Source organism: Mycteria americana, chromosome 22 (assembly GCF_035582795.1).
Source record: "Mycteria americana isolate JAX WOST 10 ecotype Jacksonville Zoo and Gardens chromosome 22, USCA_MyAme_1.0, whole genome shotgun sequence".
Taxonomy (NCBI): Eukaryota; Metazoa; Chordata; class Aves; order Ciconiiformes; family Ciconiidae; genus Mycteria; species Mycteria americana.
Window position 1 is genome coordinate 3,318,276 of NC_134386.1, and position 13,540 is coordinate 3,331,815.

At 48.8% G+C, this 13,540-nt stretch overlaps 1 long non-coding RNA gene across 3 annotated transcripts in view; it reads left to right on the forward strand.

The window, feature by feature from the left end:
* The first annotated feature begins 4,161 nt into the window (after positions 1–4,161).
* Positions 4,162–13,540, forward strand: part of LOC142419742 (uncharacterized) — a 38,356-nt gene continuing 28,977 nt past the window's right edge. Inside the window, exons 1-2 of one of the 3 annotated variants that reach the window (XR_012778626.1) lie at positions 4,162–7,307; positions 8,404–8,601. This is a non-coding gene — a long non-coding RNA (uncharacterized LOC142419742). Of the gene's footprint in view, positions 8,602–13,540 lie in introns of all 3 variants that reach the window. The other 2 variants (XR_012778627.1, XR_012778625.1) reach the window with 2 other exon arrangements.

Here is a 13,540-nt window from a genome sequence, read left to right on the forward strand (position 1 = left end):
GATGCGCGTTAGTCGAGCCGTGCTGTTGAACAACAATGATTAAGGGCTCAGAGGAAAAGCTGAGTCACCCCAAGGGCATGCTGTTACTCCTTACCAGCGAGGGAGCTGTGTGGGGAGTTTGCCTGGCACTGGTTCACAACACGTGAACTTGCATCCTCATGTGACACGATACAGCAAGTGTTGCGCTGCCGATTGTGCTTTCTTCCTACATCCCTGGCCTAGACCAAAGGAAAAGGCCAAAGACCCTGAGAATCCCTCTCTGGTGTTAGGCTGGGCTCCTGCATCCTCAGATAACTCCATGAGATCCTGCTCTGTAGCCCTGATGCAATCAGAAAATCCCAGTTTCTGTATTTACCCATCTCAGCGTCTTGATTTAAGGTTCTCCCAGGTGTTTGTGTCAAAACACTTTTGGAGACTTACTGCACAGCTTCTCAGGCTGAGATGGACACCAGGGCCTTGAGTCCTACATGTTACCCAACCGTCAGCATCGCTCCTCGTGGTGGAGCTGAGGTTCCGTTCTGGAAATCTGAATTGCAACTGCAGTTCCCATAACGTGCATGTTCCTGCTCCATCTCAGCATTGCTGAGCAGCAGATGAAGGTGGAAGAGAGGGGGGAGGGAGGCAGAATTTATGTAATTACCTGCAGGAACCTTTCTGCCTCTGCGTTGAATGGAGAAACCAGAATGCAGCCAAGGTTTCTGCAAGCTGGGCAAACATCCCGACCAGAGAAGGCTTTCTTGAAACTCCACTCTTCCAGGCGGTGCCTTTCTTGGCTGTTGCTTTGGCAGCACCCGGCCAGAATGTCTGGAGGCTGTTACAGGGCAGGACTGCTGCCTCCTCTGTTTTCTTATGAAATACACCCACAAAGCAACCTGCAGAGGCTCCAGTCTGCCAAATCAAAGGGATCGCAGTTGTCCCAGGGCTACACACTCAGCAGCATTCCAAGCAAAGCTGCATTTCTAAAACCTGGGCTGCAGAAATTAAAGGCGCAGGCAGCCTTTCCTTCCCCCATCCCCACTGACTGGATCCCACCCCCTCCTCCCTTTGCTCCCCCATTCCCCAAAATCGACAGGAACTAAAGAAATCAACAACTTCTCCAGCCCGCACCAAAATCCTGGCCCCTGCAGCCACGGTTGGTATCGATTCCCCGGCGCCGAGTCCCTTGTGATTATGTTCTCCCACACAATCAGATTAAGTCTGTCTCTTCTCCCTTTCCAGGCTCATTAATGTAGAGATTTTGTTCTTTTTTAAGGACCTCTCTCTTCTCCTTGAAATTTTGCAGTATTCCTTGCATGGGCAAAGAATGTCCCCTCTTGTCAGCAAAGCCATTTCCAGCACGACCCTCCCCTGGGGCGAGGGTGCCCGGGCTGGTGCGGAGCGTCTGCGGCGCACCGCGGCTGCAGTGCTGGGATGCCACGGCGTTGCTGCCTCGGCAAAGGTTCTCGGCTGAGCCCCGCTTGCCAGCGGTGCGGGACCAGAGGGCTCACATCCCTTTTGTGAAACAGGTGGAAACCTCCCCTGAGCCAAGGAATTGGGAAAGAGGAGGGGAAATACCTTTTCATGGATCTGGATTTCTATACCACGGGCTGGACTCATTGCTTTTCTTCACGGAGGTGACCGAGTTAGGAGCACAGCTTCTGTAGGCTCTTCCTAGCACCCACAGATGGAAAAGGACACCTTCGAAGGGTGGAAAGGGACACCTTCGAAGGGTGGAAAAGGACACCTTTGAAGGGTGAAAAGGACACCTTTGAAGGGTGGAAAAGGACACCTTTGAAGGGTGAAAAGGACACCTTTGAAGGGTGGAAAAGGACACCTTTGAAGGGTGGAAAAGGACACCTTCGAAGGGTGAAAAGGACACCTTCGAAGGGTGGAAAAGGACACCTTCGAAGGGTGGTTCATCCCACTTCATAACCTCTCCACTGGATGCTAGAGGAAGCCTGGGGACCACTTCTCTCCAGGCATCTCAGGTGGGACAGATCTTGGCTTCCTTCTCTAGTCCCCTTGGGGACTGCAGGCTAACCCAGGGCTGCTTTCTGTCCCACCACTTCTGCACCTCCTTGGTCAGGCTGGGCCATGTCAGTCCACTCCATTTTGCACAGAGTGGACGCGATTCTTCGCTTTCTTGCACCTCTGCAACAATAGCACTTTTCAGCCTCTTTGCCCGAGGCTAAATGGCAGTTCCTGGCATGAGGACACATGAAATCTTTCCTCGTATATTGTGTTTTCTTAATCCTCTTTATTGTTTGTGTTGTCTTTTCAGATTCATTTATGTAGTCTCTTAAAGCGCAGTGCCCAGAAGCGGGTACAATGAGATTTAAGTAAGTGTTTCCCATTTTCGGAATTCAAACATTCTCTTGAAATCAGTGTTTGCTGAAGAAAAATTCCAGTATTGAGGGAAAAGCATCATCTCGAGAAGCTTTTCCAGGTAAAAAATTGTTGACTCTCCGGTTTTCTGTTACTTTACCGTCTGAGCATTTTTTCTGCAAGATTAGCGGGTCATAACCAAGTCCCTCCAGGACATTTTGTTTTCTTTTTTCTTTTCTTTCTTGGCTTTTTTTTTTTTCTCTCCTATTCAAGGTGGAAGAAGCTTATCTGAGAGAAAAGGAGACAATACAGGGAAGCATCACAGAGAACATGCCAAGCCTTGGCACCTACGTAAAACCTGTGGATTTCAAAAGAGCAGGAACACGAGGGTGGAAGGAAAGGAAGAAAAACCAGCAAAGAAGGTACCAAATAGGAAAGACCTTGTCCCAGAGAGTGCACGGTGCAAGCCTGAATCCAGACAGGGCACAGCGGAGCTGGCCTCGCCGCGATTTCTCTGCCAGCCATGAGCCTGAGCTTCAAACTCCGCGTGGACGGGGAAGTTCTTTAAACTGCAGTGCCTGGAGCCCTCAGGAAGGATGATGCAGCCAAGCCAGACTGTCCTTCCCTTCAGATTGCAAGGTGCTCCAGGCTGGAGCCAGGCTGAAATCTCTACATCTTTCTGCCTCCAATGAGGCAGGAGATATCAGTATTGAGGGCACCTCTGTTGTGGGTCTCATCAGCATGCAAACAAGGAGAAACCATCTCTCTTCCTTAGCTTGTAGAAGCTAAAGCACTTTGGCTGCTTTCTTAACCTGTTTCAGGCTTCTGGGATGGGGAAGGTTGGGCAGGAGGGAGGCAGAGACCCTCACTGCAGAGTGCTCAGAGACAGATCCACTGCTGGGCACCCAGCATGAGGCTTTTCAGTCTGTAGAGTCCTTAGATGAGTGCCCTGTTTTTTCAAAGCTCTAAGCTCCCATTGCACTGAATTCTTATGAAAATTTGCTTCCCAGTTTGGGTGCTCTTGAGCCCGTTTTGCCTCATAAGCTCTGGCCAGATGTGGTTAGAGATGTCTCCAATGCAGTCTTCAAGACCTCACTTGCAGTTGCCTGTGACGGCTTTTGCAGAATGACTCTGGAGCACATGAATGGCGATCTCCTCCCAGGAGATCTTTGAGTGCAGCAGATCCTACCATCAAGTTGAAAAGACCCAAGCTGGCCATGGCTGGATTTTAAAGGCCAAGGGTTATAAATCAATAGAAGACTCAGCGTCTGGCTCAAAAAGAGCCAGAAGGACACAAGGCGTTAGCCGGGACCGCACTGATACCTCTGCCCAGTACGTGACCCAGAAGGGTGACAGCTTGTTTTCCAGGAGGCCCAGTGGCCGTCTATGCTGTTACACCGCTCTTGTTTCTAGTGGGACTTGCAGGGTCTTCAACAGTTTGACAGTTAACAAGTTAAAAAAAAAAGAAAAATAGTCCAAGAGAGAAACCTTTCAGTGCCTTAGAGCAGCCACGAGTGGTGAATATCCCAGGAGAGCTGGACTGTAATTCCTGCTAGCTTAGCATCAAAGGATGCTCCGAAACTTTACCTTCCTGGTGACGTCTCTTCTTCCCAATGAAAGATGACCCAGGTGACCTTTGATTGAATGTCTTGATAGTCCAGAAGGCAGGGAGCAAGATAATTAGAGCCATAACATCTGATCACAGGAGAGAGGTGAAGGCAAGGTAGGGGCAGAACAATGCTTCTTTTCAATAGCGGGTGTGACTGCTGAGATGGACACAGAGGGGCTGGGGAGGGGGTAGGAGTGCAGGGTTTAAAAGGGGGGTTAAGTAGCTTATTTTTGAATAAAGGGTGCAGGAAGCTGGTTGTTATCTTCCTAGTGCCATTCAGACTGCAGGTGTGACTTAATCTCCCGGCTGGGGCAGATGGGTGCTCTGGGTATCAGCCATCTTCCCCAGGTCTGCAGGAGACCCCGGCAGCCCGGCTGCTGACTCTCACGCACATGAACGACCTCGCCTTTCCAGCAGCCGAGCTGAGGGAGTTTGATTGCCGTGTTTTACGGACGGGGAAGCCAACGCAGAAGGGGCCTCCCTGCTCGGCCCTCCATTGCCCTGACACAGATGGGAATTTCAACCCAAATTTCTCGAATTTCAGTATTAGGCATTCAAAAACCTATAAATCCTTTCTCTCTCCCCAAAATGACAAGATCTTTTAAAAATCCACATCTTTTGGGTGTGTTCTCAGTGTGCATAAGCCTCATCTCCAAGCTTTGGAGATGCCAGAAAGAGAAATTCTCCTCTCAACGAGTGTCTCCAGGAGCTGGGGCTTTCAGAGTTGGCATGAGTATCACAATACAGTTTCAAGATGTAGCAACAATCCGCCCTGTGCATCACTGTCCCAGCATCGATTCCTCACGGGCATCCTTGCGCCCATGAAAGTTCTTCCTCAAGGCTCATTTTCCCCAGTATTCCTTTTTTACAACTTCCCCTTCACCTCAGCCTCCCCAGCTCCGTTTGACACGGAGCTCTCATGGGGAGGGTCTCGTTCTGCAAGCTCTAAAGCACAGTGTATTTCCAGTGCTAGATCAAGGCTATTATTAGCCATCACCTGGAACCTCGCTGTCTCATTCATTCACATCCAATCTCTTTAGATCCTTGTCTTTTTTTCCTCCTCAAGACAAGGAGCATTAAGTGAAAAATGATGAAAAGCCCAGGTCGTACAGCTGAAAGCTCCTGCTTCCTCTTCGCTGCTTCTTTTTTTCCCCATTTTTGCTGGAGCCCTGGGAAGCATCCACACAAGTGCAAAATTATTTCCATGCAGGGCTCTGCTCACGTTAAAACTCTATGGCTGTTGGTGCACAAGTCCCTACACAGCTCTTGAACAAATTGGACCAATTTGGAGTGATTAGTGAAGAATTCACATATGGTGCCCAGCCAGCACGACCAATTGCCTCCTGCAGCCCATTAAGAGCCATTTACTGTGATGGGCCCATTTGTCTTTGTTGTTAGTTCTGGCAGGGCCAGTGACAGATCTTTGGCTGGCCACTGGGCCAACCTCTCCCTGACATCATCTCAGGGGTAAGAGGGCAAGGCTGAGACACACATCGAGTCTGACACCAGCTGATGGATGTCCTAAGGAGCCATGCCAGGCAGGGCTGGGGGACCTTACCGAGGAAGGGGAAGAGGAATTGCCGTTTGGGGTCGCACGTTGGGTACCGGTGGCAGCACGCAACCACGGAGCGGATGTGAGACCTTCTCTGCTGTTGGGTACCATGGCCATACTGTGATTATGGTGTGGCTGGGGAGACGGGGACGGACTGCTCCCCTTGTGCTGTGTGTGCCCTGACGCATATGAAGGCTTGGGTAGAAAGCTCAAGTTGAAGCCCATGGTCCTTGAGGGCCAATGGACGGTCTGCTGGGTGTACATCAAAGCAAGCAAGCTTGTCACAGGAGGCACGGTCCTTCATGCCTCCTGTAGCTCCAGCAAAAATGTGGAAAGAAAGAAGCAGCAAAGAGCAAGAAACGTATTTCACCGTCACTAGAGTTGAAGAGTGGGACCCGTTGACCGTGGGCGCGTTTCTAGTGGCAAGAGACGCTTTCTGCTGCCATAATGATTCTGGTAAAGGAAGGTGAATAGGCCATGGTGGTTGAGGTATGTTTACACGGGTGTAATGATAACCAGACTGGTGATTATATGTACATGACTACAGAGGTAAAAAATTCATACCCTTTAACTGACACAGGTGTCACAGCTCAAAACTGTCAACAGGGTTGAGAAACAAATCCAGTTCCAGGTTAAATTTGAGTGCATTTTACAGGTTCGGTTTTAAAGACCTGGAATATGTGATGTGAAAAAGGATGAGCCAGCCTGGAGAAACTGCCCGTAATTAGAGCTTTGCAAATTTCTGATATTTTCACTCTCTGGCAGTACAAGGATTTTTTTCCCTTTGTTTTGGGTTAACCCAAAGTGAATTTTCTGTGGGACTACAAGCAAAAAAAAAATTGGTGCCAACTGAAGCTTTTCTTTCAAAAACAAAGATTTTGTGGAGTATCTCATTTCTATATGCAATCAAAATTAATCTTCTAATGGCACATGATCTGGGATGGGAAGAAACCTAGAAGACCTTAATATCATAAACAAAATATTTTCATTCTTTAAATTAGCGTTCTGATGAAAGTAATCGCCTAGAATTGCCATGAAACCCTCTGACTGACGAGAATTTACAATTATTCGTAAACAAGACAAATCTTTTTGCCTCCTACCAGCGCCCAGATCTTCTTTGAAACGGCACTTATGAAGTTTGACCTGTCTTTAACCTTTTTATAAGGGAAAAAACCAGACCATTACTGTCCCCCTCCCCAGTAGTCAACTTTCTCTGGCAAAGCCGAGTGGTATTTTAACACTTCGGTCCCTTTGACAATGCCAGCCCATGAGTTGTTGTGTGCTGACAGCCTCTATTGTGTCCGTCCAGGGTAATTAAGAATTTGATCCAGAGCTTTTAAACTTCTTGGACTGACAGATACTCTCTGAAGTAAGGCACTGTCAGTCCTCTTTGGAGGGAAGACAAGGGTGCTAAAAGGTTTCTGTCCCAGGCCATAGGGCAGCAGGACACCTGGGTCCGTTCTGAGCGGATTCGGAGACTGCTATTTAGCCATCTCCTCGGCAATTGGGGCTATTTGAGGAATTGGGGTCAATTATAACCAGCCTTCACCTGCCTTGCTTCCACGGAGAACTGGCGCCAGATGGCAACCTGTAGGACTGGCCTCTCCCATTCCCGTTCCCACTGGACAGATGAACTTGGAGCCTGCAGCGTTACAAACCACCATTCAACGTCGGTTTAAATACAGTGATAGAGGTGGAACAAGTGAAAAAGGAGCCATCCATCCTGGTACAAGTTTATCTGCTTAATATCTTATACAGCAATAATCTCGGTGGATGCTAGGAGGCTGACCCCGAGCATCCCAAAATTCCCTCTCAGTTGTTTCCGCCAAAATTACAAGGCTGGTAAGTATGTTCCAGTGATTCAGGCTGGAATTTCATGACCACTTTGAGATTAAATCTGCCGTAAATCTGGACATGTCCAGCCTGCAGCTACTCAAAAGGGTTTTTCAATTGCACAAGTGGATTTAGGGGTTTGTGTGTGGGAATTAGGCTCTGAAATGCCATTTCTGCTTTTGGTAATCTCCCTAGCAGACTTCATCAACACCGTTGTGTCTTGCCCACCAAATTCCCATGATGCGATGTCATCCTTTTTTTTATTCTTGTTCTGATTAATAATACTGTTTCATATTGCATTGGAGAGCATGGTGAGACTGAGCTGAGCCTGCTAGCCTCCCCAGGACCTACTGTCCGCTCCTCGGAGTGTCTTGATGGCATTGCGTCAGGGAATCCTTTAGTTTTAGGAGACTCTTACCAAAAAAAAAAAAAAAAAAAGGTGGTGAGTTACGGCAGGACCAACAAATCTTACAGAGAAAGCGAAGCATCTGAATTGCCAAAGTAAAACTTTGGGTAACGCTGCTGGAGAATTACAAGAGCAAGGACTAAAGGGACCTGCAGTTTTGGCGAGGCTGGAACATGTGGAGGGGAGTTTTAACCCATGCCTTCCTTTTGATTCAAATCCATGAAATCTCCAGAGGAGGCAAAACTACTGGTGACCCTCCAGCTGGTGAAAAAGCAGGGTTGGTCTAGATGTTTGCCTTCATCTGCAGTACTCTCTCTGCATACATCACACAAATAATTCCTTCCCACTGCCAGCGTCTTGGTTTTTAGTGTCTCCTGTTCTTTCTCATGGGGTATTCGGGTGCGGCTTGTCAGATATCAGTACACCAGAGGCTTCAGGTTTTTGCTGATAATTTCAGAAGAGCCAAAATTTCATCTGTATGTCTGATTTTCTCGTGCCCTCTTGCGTTGTCGTCGCACCCTTTGCAAATGTATTCAACTAGAGCAACGCTGTTTGGCACTTTGTGTCCTCTTTTTCCCTGCTGCCAAAAGTGACATAAGATGCAGTGGCCTTACCCTTAGCACAGACTCGTCAGCTCTTGGATTTGCAAGTCTCTGGTATGATTCAGCAGCAGATCACACACTCACTGTGCCCTTTCAGGGTGATGTGCACAACAAACAAGCAAAGTAAGCGCAACTTGCCGAGTGCTCCCAGCTGAGGATCTGACCCACGGTTCGATCACGGGTGTGCAGTCCAGCCTTCCCCGTGTCACTCGAGCCTGACGTCTCCCAAGCAGCCGCTCTCAGTTGCGCAAGAAGAAACGAGTGGAAGAGATGAAATTAGCACCTTCTTCCTCAGGTGAAGTCCCAGTTGAAGCGACTTTGCCTGGACCCAGAGAGGCTGTCGCTGGAATTAGGTTTTGGTCAAAGAATGTGAGATGTTTTTCAACAGTTCGAAAAATGTGTCGGTTCTGAGGAAATTGTCTTTCCAGCCTCTCCACCTAAGGCAGCTTCTCCAAGCCCTTGATCGTGTTGGTTGCCCTCCTCCGGACCTTCTGTAACTCCACTTCTTGAGTCGGTTCTGAGGAAATTGTCTTTCCAGCTTCTCCACCTAAGGCAGCTTCTCCAAGCCCTTGATCGTGTTGGTTGCCCTCCTCCGGACCTTCTGTAACTCCACTTCTTGAGACACGGTAGCCAGAACTGCACATGGCACTCCAAACGTGGGCGCATCAAGGTTTCATACAACAGCAAAACAGCACGCTCTGGGTTATCCTCAGTACCACCTTTCTGGTGATACCCAATTCTGTTGGCTTTTTTGGCTGCCACCGTACGTTAAAATAATGATTTCAGAGAATTGCCAATGATGACTCCAAGATGACTCTCTTCCCTGAGCTGTATCTACCAGTTCTGACTTCAGCACCGTGTAGGCATGGTTTAGATTACTTTTTCCTAGGTGCATTGATGTTACGTAAACTTAGATAATTTGCCTGATTTTTGCCCACTTATTTAGTTTTGTGAGTCCCTGCTGGAGTTCCTCACTATTGGTGCAGTGTTTGCAAAAGAGCCTAGTGTCATCCTCAGACTCTCTCGGAATGAAGCGTTTTGTTGGGCAAGAATCAATTTACCTTTTTATTCCATTCTGTTAGAAATTCTGAAGGTTTCTTGCCTTCATTCCCCTTAGGAAGAGTATTTATTTATTCATTTTTAGTTTCACTGTTTTCCATTAAATTGGAAAAAAAATGGTTTTACAGTACTCGTCTTGTAACATCGGGTCTTGACATGATTCAACAGAAACAGATTTGGGGGTGAAATTTTGTTTTGGAATGTTTCCATTTTTCTTGTCATGTCCACATTGATCTGGAATGGGGAACAGGAGCATAAAAACCAAGAGCCTGTGCTCTTTGGGTTGCTTCCCAGCAAATGATTTAATCTCTGAACACAAAGCCAGCCTTGCTCTCCTTGACAGCGTCCAGACCTTACCAGGAATCGCAGGTGTAGTTAAAAAGTAATTGGATAAATCTACTCTATAGTCCCCATGAGTCCCTTTGGCGAAGTGTTTTTTTCTATGAACATGAATGAACTGAGGTCTGAAGAGTGAAGGAAAGCCAGGAGGAATAAACATTTCTATGTTAGCTGTCAAAAGCTGGAACCAGCAATTTCGGCTCTGATTCTCTCCATCTGTTAGGGGTGCAGCACTGAGATAAAATTAAGATAGCAATTTGGTCCTCTGTTGGAGGGAGGGTTGCAGTATTTGGACAGGGTGGTGAAAGCCATTTGTGCTGCTTTATGCAAGACCAAGTAAATCAGAAGATTTCCCCATCTGTGATGATGGGGTTAGAGCAGAGGACACTGCACGGGCAGAAGGTTGCCACCAGCCAAACCCAGCTCCTTCCACAGAGCCCTGTAGCACTTCTTGAGCAGAAAATGTATGAGGGAGGTCATGTATCACTGGTCAAGGGAGAGGGTCTTCTCTGAGACCACTTTTCTTCAGCCCTGACCTCAAACCTTTGGGGTGGTCCAGGAGCCATTCCTGCCTGGGATCCCAGTACTCCAGGTTTCACAGTCTTTGTCTCTTAGAAACCCTCACGAAGCCACACGGGGTTACAGCCAGCCTTTAGCACTTCGGAGGGCTATTGCTTCCTGAATTCCTTGGTGGATGTAGGCAGAGCAAACAAGCCTGATGTGATCAGAAGAGCATAGCTTCCTGAAAGCTCCCGTACCAGACACATGCTTACACGGCTGATAGGGTCTTTGTACCCTTCCAGGGCCAAGGTTCGGCATCACCTGGCCAGAACCAGATTGCTTGAACCAGGACTGGAGCAGATAGTTTTCCTTGCCCGTGGCAAGCTCAGGCAGCTTTGATTATGAAAATCTGTCAACTTGCCTTAGGAACATGGAGGGTTTCTACCGTGTATGTCAGGACTGCGCCTTATAAATGGCAGGAACTGCTTATATAAAAATCGTGAATTTTCCTTTTGAGTTTCATGAGTTTGTTGTGTGAGACGATGGGAATTTGGTCCAAGGGTTGGGAAGTGGCTGTTGTCTTTAAAACCTCTTTATTCCTCCTGTGACCACCCAGCATGGAGAAACCCACCTACAGAACCATTCACCTCATCTAGAAAGCCTGCTGTCAGGGCCCTACGGGCAGTAATAGACCTTAATGACCCTGGGCAGCCTCACTGGGGTCTCCACCCTCTCCCTCTGCCTGTGGGCTGAGGAGCTCCATTTAAGCTCAGTCCCTGGGCTTGTGGTTTTCTTCTGAGCTATGTTGTAGGGGTGTGTGTGTCTCTGTCTCTGGCTTTGTCTACTGGATGGCTCTGGGACCTATGCTGGAGGGAGCCTGTCTCCTAGATGGACCTCTCAGACCTACCTTGTGGATTTGTCTCTATCTCTGGGTGCTCTGGGTGGACCTGGGACCTGACTGATTGCTTTGCCTCTTTCAGGACTGCTGATGGACCCTGCTGTGGTCACCCTCAGCCCCTGGCTTGACCTCAGTCTTGGAGCAGCCCTGCTCTTGTTCCTCCCTAGCATCTCCTTCACGATGAATGATGTTCAGTAACAAGGAGGACTAATGCCGCTGCAGCTAGTGGAGTTGTATTGCAACACAGAGTTTGGCACTGTAGTCATGCAGCTCTGATGGGAGCATTGCAAAGATCTGAGTGAACTGCTGCTCCATGGATGAGATCTGTGTTCCTCTAGAGATGCTTCAGCTGCTGTTAGGGTGAGACGAAGAAGAAACAATTTCTGGGACTAAAGCAGTTATGAAAAAGGTAGTTTGGAGGACCAAATCAGATTAAGAGTGCCTCCTCTGTTCTGACTCTGAGTATCTTACAAGTTTAAATAGAAAAGACAAAAGGCAGGAAGAGGAAATATAGTCTGGACTTACACTCCTCATCTGTAGAAATCAAAGCACTTTGCAAAAACTGGCAGCAGTTTCACTACTTTACTTATGGAGAAAAGTGAATCAAAAGATGTTTAAGACAATGTGTGGAGGATTACAAGTGATCAAATTACTGCAGTTGTTCCTGTTTTGCATTTTAATGAACTGAGCTACCATGGTTCAGCTGATGTTCAGTAATTCATTAAGCCACACTAACAAGATCATGTGCCAGCATCCACCCATACCCTTAAATGCAGTGATTTTCACTTGGGACCCTTAATGTCATCCACAAACTGCTGGGGCAGATTAATAAGCTGCCCTTTGCAGGGTCTGGACTTGCAGCTGGGATGGGCTGGGTGCTGGTGCCCGAGAGGAGAGCTCTGCAAGAGCTGGGTGCTGCAGGGACCTCACTCAGAGCCTTGCTGGAGGGCAGTGAGCACAGTGTGAACCTTGACTCTTTGGACTTATCTGGGCAAGATGATGGTGGTCAGCCAGGCTTTTGGCAGGGAACGACCCACCTGCGTGAGGGACAGGTGAGATAAAGCTGCTCTTGTGCTCATTTGGGTGACTGGGTGGGTTTTGCTGGATAAGGGTAAGTCCAGCAGCCCCAGAACTGGGGAAATGCTGCTGGGCAGGCTGGGGCTGTGAAATGCCAGCATCCTTGCCCTGCTGCGTGGTGATAAGCAGCAGGTAGCTGTATAATGGTACAGGTTGTCTAAAAACCTGGCGCTGTGTGCTCAGCTGGTTTGTAGGCTGTGAACCCAGCAGCTGAGCCCTCCTTCTTCTCTGGACCTTCCCCTAAAGTCAATGTTTGGCCCCATCTGACTGAAGTGGACACCGACTTCCCCAAGGAAACCGCCTCTTCTTCCAATGGACACAGGTAAAATGTTTCTGAAGTGAAACCCAGCATGTGTGTGATGATAATCCCCGCTTTGATTAGCACAGGGGAGCACTGGAACTGAGAGCAAGTGTCTGTGGATCTTGAACTTACCCAGCCAAGTACTGCTCGTGTCCATGCCACTGGGTGCTGGGGGTCCCTTGTCTCGGCCCGCGGTGCTCTGGCACTTGTGGCACTCTCCCTGGCTGGCATCAGCCAGCACCGCTGTCGGGGCGGCATGGAAGGGCTGGGGCTGGAAGACCTCCAGGCTTTGCCAGGGAGAAGGTTCAGAGCCAGCCTCGTGGTTTTGATGAATGAGCAGATGAAAGGTGAGGGCAGAGACCTGCGTGAATTCCAGCGGGTGGGAAGTCTAGCCCGGTACACGTCTGGTCATTCCCAGGGCTGATGGAAACCATCTGGTACCCTTGAGACTGCCTGTGGTTGCCCCAGAGCTACCACCCGCCGGTGTGGTGCCTCCACATGGTAGCGGCAGCTCTTCTGATGCCCTTGCCAGCCAAGCCACCTTCATAACAAGGGGGTCACGGGCCTGGGCCCGTGAGTCTTCCTGCGGGCTCTAGCAACACCAACTGCTGCTCTTCCCTCTGCTGGACCCTGTCTTTGAACTTGGGCAAGTGTCACTGGAGCAGCGGCTCTCGCACAGTTCTCCTTCCAGCTTCTCCTTGCAAGCGGTGCCAGAAATGCTTTTACTAAGCGAAAGCGAAGACTGATGTCATCCCAAGTCTCTGTGAGCCAGGGAACTGAGCAAAGGCCTAGAGTGCCTATATCTTAATCCAACTGTGGTTGTTCCTGCTTTCAAGCCCTTATTACCTGCCTATTCTCTGCTAGGATATTGCTCAGACATCTAAGGCGATGCAAGCTGGCAATTTCAACGCACTCCTAAACATCTCCAGCAAAACACCCGCCGGTGCCAAGCCCTTGGCTCCTGGCTCCTTAACCTGTTTCTACTAAGTAAGGAGATTTCCAGGGCGAGTCTGACTTGGCCCTGCAGGAGGCATCTTTTCTCCTGCCAAGGCTTAGGCT